The following is a 7,867-nucleotide window of genomic DNA, read 5'->3' on the forward strand; positions in this document are numbered from 1 at the left end:
TATAATTGACACTTTTATCCATTGCAAAAAAAATGCTCACATAGTTCACAGCGCCTTAGCTTGGTGGCATGTCATTCTACGACAGGTAGAATGAGTTAATGTTAGCATAGCCGCGGCTATTTTTTGAGTGCAAAATAGTTTTTTGACTTCCCACATGCAATTTTAGAAACGGTAACATTAACATTTTGATTTTAACATTAACTCATTTGTTGGAGAGACTAGTGATGTACTAGTAGTGGTAATAATACTAGTTGACATGACATAACTGTTTAGGGATTTTCTCTCAACTAGATTGATTAGTTAGCATAATTCGCTAAATATCTAACTGCCAGGGCTGGCAAATATCTAGCCACTCCTTCATCCACGATGCCGTGTGAAAGACGTTGTTGTCACTTGTCAGTCACAGGACACATGGTGCTAAAGAAGCCGTCAGCTTTACTGTCAGGGAATGTGAACAAGGTAGTTTGCCACACCAGCTGGCGAAAGGAAGACTAGATTGTGTCATGGTGTGGTCAATGGTTGTTTGACAATAAAGAGAAATTTTCAACCATCAACTAAAACAATGGCTAAGAAGCCCAAATCATTTCTGTTTGATTTGAAAAGATAAGAAACATTTGTATTCAACCAAACAATAGCTAAAAATCCCAAATTCTTTTTGGGATGATGATATATTAATGTTCCATATGGAAAAGCAAAGAGAACTGCTAAAGACTTGGCGCTCTGAGATTCTTCTGAACAAACTAATGAAGAGTGCGTTACAAATAAAATTATTAAAGAACTGCTGAGTTGCAGCACCATTGTTTTAGTTTTTCATTAATGAAAAAAGAAAACATGTTAAATGTATATATCCGTCTTTTGTCACGATTAATATACAGAGAAAATCGGTAATATGTGATAAATCATGATTAATCCACAGATTAATCCACACTTTTTTTTTTAATCATTTCACAGCCCTAATATATATATATATATGAATTGTTTTAAGTATGTTGACCTGTGATGTATATTTGTTATGGAAACACGGGATTAGCATTAGTATTTGTACTATTTAATTACAATGTTTTTTAATCCTTTATGGTATTTTTCATTTAATTCTATTAAACAGGTCAGTTGCAGCAGTCTTTATATCACGGACGACTCCAACACGGCAATATTTCCAGAGCCAGCAGGCCATTTTTCAATAATTAATCTAACTAATCGCAGTCATTATGAGGTCCACGGCGATGCAGAGCACCTTCCACCTGCTGCTGGTGCTCCTGCTTTTGGGTTCATGCGCCGACCCTCACCGGCTTCTGCTTCTGCCACATCTTTTTCTGCGTCTGGTTTTTCCACTGAAACACCACCACCACGAGCTGGACGTCCACGAGCTAGTGGAGCTAGCTTGTTCCAGGGAAGATCATTCCAAAGGTTACTTGTTAAATATGTAACTGATCTCTGCTGCTAAAATCTCGTCCTATAATATATAAATATCATTTTAGGCCCATAGGTGTGATTTTAAGACGGTCTGATTTATCCCCAGGTCAATCCATCTGGCAGAAATTGTTAATGAGAAACTCAGTCCTTCCAGGACAGTAGTTGTGCGCTTTTTGGAAGCTGAGGCCTGCGTTGAACGAATTTCGGCCAAAGTTCAAGATGCCGTGGGCTCTGATGAGCCTATTACCTTGACGGACACCCAAGGAAACGAAATAATGGACTCTGAGGGCACAAGAAGTAAGTTGTATGATCAGAAACTTGCTTCTAATTTGTGGTTTCTAATAAACCTTAATGTTGATTTTAAAGGAGTCATTGATTGCAAAAAAAAAAAATGTACCTTGTCACAGTTGATTAACGACAGTTCAGTGGGTAAAATGTACATACAATGAACCCTTAAAGTCCATTGACACTTCTTTCATATGCAAATCTCACAATTAAAAACCGGTAGGTATGTAAAGCAGAATTTGCTAAGAAGATGTAGCTGAAAAGGTGCTGTTCTGACCCTTTGTTCATTAAAACCGCAAGCTGTAGTATTATGTTGTTGCTAACGTATCGTCCCTGTTTCTATTATCGGTAGATGTGATGGTTTAGTTTATTGGCAATGTGGCTAACGTTATTTCATGTCCCTGACTGTGTTTCATTCAAATAAATAACACGTGTTTGTTTACAGCCCAACCAATGTTACATACCCTATTCGGTGACCGTAAGGAACCGTGTGAAATACCCCCAAAAAGTCAATGACCCCTTTTAAAAACAGAAGTAAAGTTAATGTTTTCTGACTTCTTAGGTTCCCAGTTCTGGAAACAGAACTCAAGAAAAATATATGCTGTGCCTGAAAGTGACTTTGTGGAGTTTCAGAATTGGAGAAGAGCTAAAACAAGGTAATACAACATTTGATCTGTAGGCAAATTCATATGAACTAAAACTTCCTGAAGGAAATACCAGTGTAATGCAAAAGTTAAGAAAGGAAAAAGAAAAGAAAGTAGAGTGGAAGAATAATTATTATTTGAACTTAATTTGGTCTGCTTTTTTGAGTGATGATCATGAATGAAGTCATTATGATTCAATTATATGACAACAATGTCTCATAGGTTGACGCTTTTACAGAGTAAAATAAAGATTTATAAAATATTCAGAAAGATATTCAAACATTTGTTCATATGCACCATTTGAAAAAAATCTTTAATCCTCTTTTCTGTTCATACATTTAAGTCGAAGGGATGGAGATTCAAGCCTGCAGGAGGTCCTTGGACGTGTTGACCAGCTGAAGCAAGCCGCTGGGAGTCTCCAAGGTCACTAATTCAATCAACCAGCTGTCTCAGCTGGCCAAGTCTCAAAAGGAGGAGATCATGGCAAATGTCGGTTTGCAGCCCTTAAAGGAAGCCTTTGCATGTCTTGTGTGTAAAGGTACGTGTAAGATATGTAACAGTAGGTCATTCTACAGTACAAAACATAGCCGCCTGCCACCCTCAAGCGCTGCGCTGACCAGCTGTCACGGGTGTTCATCGCCATCTTCAACATTCACTCGGCGATAGAACACACTTCTGATTGCTTACAGTTAATTTCCTTCTATATTGCAACTAACAATTAAATGTTATTTTCTGCATCAATTTATAATATATATTTTTTTAACCTTGCAGCTGTAATGGCAGATCCCATGTTCGCCACATGCTGTGGATCGATAATTGGATGTCGTACCTGTGTGGAGCTGTGGTTAGTCACATCAGACCACTGCTTGAAATGCAGGGCAGGAGACTTTGAAAATAAAATACATGAAGTGAAGGGTCTCTCTGCTGCCTTGTCAGTTTTCAAGGAGAGAAGAATTGAATAGATTTGATTTGATAGATAATTGTTTGTTATTGTTTGTTATGTTTACATTACTGGAACTACCTCAGTTTGTTTGTTGGATGTTATTATGGGTACATGACCAGAAAGATGTTGTTTGTTGTAATGTTTATATTGTGTGTGACCGTTTAAAAAAAAAAAAAAAAAGAAGAAAAAAGACAACTTCCACTTTATCATTGTTGTAATAAAATGTTATTTTTGGTATACTGCTTCTTCATTGGCCAATGCAGGTCACTGTGTAACAGGTCGCACATGTCTTGAGGTGATATCAATCAGAGACCTCACTGCATTTTTAAAAGGGCCATAGTTATGGTTAACCACATTTTGGTAGAGGGATAGCAAATCAAAGAGAGAACCAAACTCAGTTTCAGTCCATTGTTGGGCTTCTTCAGAGGGGAAAGGATCAATTCCAAAAATGGATTCTCTTTTCAAGGCTGATCCCATTTCCTGCTGATACAGGTCAGCTGCAACTGCACCGACTGGCAGAAGGTCCTCAGAAAGTTTTGCAGGACACCCTTCTTTAGCCAGTTCGTTTGGTATTCCCCTTCCTGCAAGACAGTAAAGTGAGTAGTGAGATTAAAGGGGTTACACTTGTGGGGAGGTAATCATTTTGCCAATGATGTTTTGACTTGTTATTTTAGTTGTCTTTCACAGCATATTGGAGTTGACAATAATGACTAAGCTTCATTCAGATGGGGGTCATTCCTACAAAATTCACCCAATGTAAATGCCCTCAAATTAAAGATGAATGTCTGTGCTTTGAGCATGTATTCATCTACATTCAACTCCAAACCTGTAAGAGTCATCTAAAATAGCAAGAACATGGTCAACGTCCAAAAAACTTGATTCTAACTAATAACATGTTTTACTAATTGAATCTGCCCCTCTACAGTAAGTACTGGATTTGCAGTGTTGCAATTTGAGCTACACATTTGTGAATCCATTTCAGATTGAACTCTACAATAGAACATCAAAATTAATTTACACTGCTTTATTAGCAAGTTATGCCTATAATACAGCCAGTAAAATGAAATTAATCATACCTGGGATCCTGTGTGCATTCCATGCCTGTACGACATTTGTGATGCCAATCCTAGTCAGCTGGCATGTCAGGTTTGACACACAATACCTGGATGTGTTGTCCTCCATGTCCAGTTCCTCCTGGTCCACCAGCTGTACCAGAGCTGTCTTCAAAGGGTAGTTGACTCGAGCATTCACCTCCGACCACATTCTCTCTATCACATGGTTCTGTGCAGGTTATAAGGATAGTGTCAGTCTGCCTGCCCTCATTAGAAATACGCCTCAATGGCAAGAAACCAGGATTCATTTTTAACAACACATTTATTTTACCCTTGTAGAAGGTGTCTGAAGGTAGGGCTGCCTTTGAGTATTGTGTCAATGTTCTGCCAGTTTTTCCTGGATGATTAAAGCCAGATAGAATTCTTTCCCACAGTCAACTCTGACCTGGTCCTATAGTCCATAGGAAAGAACAGCAGGCCTGAAGATAAATCACCGACAAACATAAAATATACATAAACAGCATCAGTCTCTTAGCCATGGCTAGCTAAAGTGACAATTACATTTTTTTGTCAAAATTGGAATGATATCAATAATAGCAAAACTGGAAAATGAACTAAGAAACTGGAAGAGGGAAAAAGTTTTTTGTTTTTTCCAAATTAATTATTTCCATATAACAAATCTAGGTTTTAACCTTTTTTAATGTACTTGTTCAAGTCTGGGTCCTCCTAAGGAGACAACTTTGGGTTCCACCTTACAAAGTCTTGTTTACCGGTACACTTCCTCATAAATCACGATGTTGTTCTTTATTGGCATGGTGGAGTGACCGACCACCTTCTTGCTGAAACCATCGATAGCCATAACATGAGTCACTCCAAACATAAGCTTCTCATTCTGATCTACATGCAGCTTGTGACCCATGTATTCTGCATTGTAGGGTATGGGGTTCAGATTCCGGGCACCCTAAAATATAAGAATTACATTATAATAAAAACTCAATTATCTTTCATTCGTATGATTACAATCTCAACACGTATGTTCTATTGAAATGTAGAAAACACAATGCTATTTGACCTTACCTGCTGTCTTGCAATGTGGTAGGGTTGATGAATACTTCTCAACACATTGCCCACTCTGCCTTCAGAAGCTTTAACCCCTTTTGCGGATAGATATCCAGTCATCATTTTTCGACCAAAAGACGATCCAGTCTGGGGGGGGGGGGGGGGGTAGGTATGATGTTAAGCATATATAATATATATACATATTCTAAAACAATTGGATTCTATCGAGTTATTAAGCTGTTTCTGATTGGACGAGAGACGTTCCATGAGTTGGAATATCCCAGGACATCCCAACTCGGACTTTCACAGCTAATAATAAATCACTCTGCGATGAAACATTCTAAAGCGCGTTGATGATAACTGTTAGTTCTTGTAATTCCAAACCAAGACGTTGACTGGAACTATTTTTTGTTGCGGAGAAACAATGGTGAAATTAACATTTTTTAAATCATAACTTTGTGTTGAAATGTTAATTGGTTGAATATAACATTGTTTTATAAAAGCAATATAGTACTCGTGCGAGTGGGGTAGGTAAGGGATATTGTTACCTGCTGTTACCTACGGCCGAACACCACCCGTGGGAATATCCCTTACCTACCCCACTCGCAGCCTACTATATTGCTTAAATATATATATTTAATTATAAATAAGAAATCATCTTAGTTTAAATGTAAATTTTATACTAAACGTTACATTTGATAATAATGTGATTAAGACGTGCATTTTTTAAAAATACAGAAATATTTTCTGTTGATTAACAACCAACGTGTTTATGAATTAAATCCAAAAATTGCATTAGCACCAGTCAGATGCCCAACTTTGCATATAACTGTGGTCAGCTTTTTATGTAAGAGTAGCATTCCTTTGTATGTTTAACAAAAGCGGTAATCGTGAAAGGTGGATGATAAAAAAAAAACCTACCTCGAGAATACCTTCAGCGACTTCAACTTCAAGTTGACTATCAGGGCATTAGTCCCTGACAAGCCCCTGCTCAGCACACCACCTCCGCACATTCCTCTCGGAAAACCCCCGTGTAGTTCCAAACTGGGTGCATAACGCAGTGGCGATATCCCCACAGGACATTCCATTATTTCGGTGTTCTGAAATAAAACCTGCATATTCGTGCAATGCCATTTTGAGGTGCGTCTCAAGGATGTCTGGCTCCAAATTAAATACACCGCCAACTACTGATAGCTTGGCTCCAAATTAAATACACCGCCAACTACTGATAGCTTCCGGGTCACAACACAAAAATCTTCGCAAAATTGAGAAAGAAGATTTCCACGCAGTATTTTAATTCCCGATGTCCATGTTTAAGCACAAAGAAAATCAGATAACTGGTCGTTTTACCGTTTTCCGTTTTCTATTATCAAAACAAAATTCGGAAAATGGGTCATTTTCGGATTTTTGTTTTCCTATCTCTATATGGTAATCGGGAAACAGCTTGTTTCCCGATTTTGGTTTTCTCATTTCAAAACGAAAATCCATTGGCCGCTAAGTACACGGGTCCGTGTATCTTTTGGTCATTGGAATTTTCCTTCATGAATGGGAATTAAAAAACGAAAAACGACTGGTTTATTTGATTTTCGTTTTGAAACACAAAAACAAAAATTTAATTACGCTGATTTCTTTTATTTTCATTTTCTATTTCATATATCAAAAATAAATTCACTAGTCAGCAGGAACGAAAAAACCAACCAAAAACAACCATTTATTCATATTCTCAGGCAAGAGCGCATGGTCAGGACTGTCTGAGACAAGGAGAGTAGGCTAATGACGACGGAGACTTCGAAGAGGATGGACCAGTATGTTGTGTTCAGAAAGAGCAAGAGAGTTTGTCTTCGCGATGAAGACATGACTGCTGATAAACTTAGTCGGATCTTTCAGGTAAAAAAATAAAATAAAAAATAAAATCGGGTTACCTATAGATCTGCATGCTACTGTAGCCTAGCCTAGCTACTGTGCGCCATTCTAGCTTTCATTTTTTCTTCAAATTTTGAATTAATGTGATTTGGACAGCGTTTGGAGAAGTATCCTCACAGTAGCCTAACATTAGATTGAATAATTATGTTTTGAAAACGCTAACGTTAATAACACTAACATTAGCTGTTATTTGACTTGTGTATTTTTTAGGTCTCAAGTCACAGTCTGTACATAACAGACGACACAAATGTGGCTATATTTCCCGGAGAATCATCCGGCGTCTTCAACTCCATAGACCTCAGTCCAAGAGGTCACTACGAAGTCCACGGCGAAGACGATGTCGGGGCAACAACAACGACGGGGCAACGCTTTACCTTCACACGAACACCTACCAGTACAGTTGGTTCAGAGCGGGTTGCCTCAGCCCTCCCCAGAGCCAAAGCATTTCAGAGGTAACTTTAAAGTCACATATTCAATGATTATGAAACCAGAAAAAGATATACAATAGATTTTATTGCACACAAGCTAGTTGAGATCTGATTATGGGG

At 38.1% G+C, this 7,867-nt stretch overlaps 1 pseudogene across 1 annotated transcript; it reads right to left on the reverse strand.

The window, feature by feature from the left end:
• Positions 1 to 389: 389 nt before the first annotated feature.
• Positions 390 to 6,409, reverse strand: LOC307089537 (annotated as a pseudogene). The gene is made up of 6 exons: positions 6,329 to 6,409; positions 5,415 to 5,543; positions 5,131 to 5,298; positions 4,669 to 4,788; positions 4,448 to 4,566; positions 390 to 438 (listed from the first exon to the last, which is right to left on the reverse strand). The product of its transcript is annotated as an uncharacterized misc_RNA (transcript).
• Positions 6,410 to 7,867: the final 1,458 nt, after the last annotated feature.

This window comes from Pollachius pollachius (genome assembly GCF_949987615.1).
Source record: "Pollachius pollachius genome assembly, chromosome: 18".
Taxonomy (NCBI): Eukaryota; Metazoa; Chordata; class Actinopteri; order Gadiformes; family Gadidae; genus Pollachius; species Pollachius pollachius.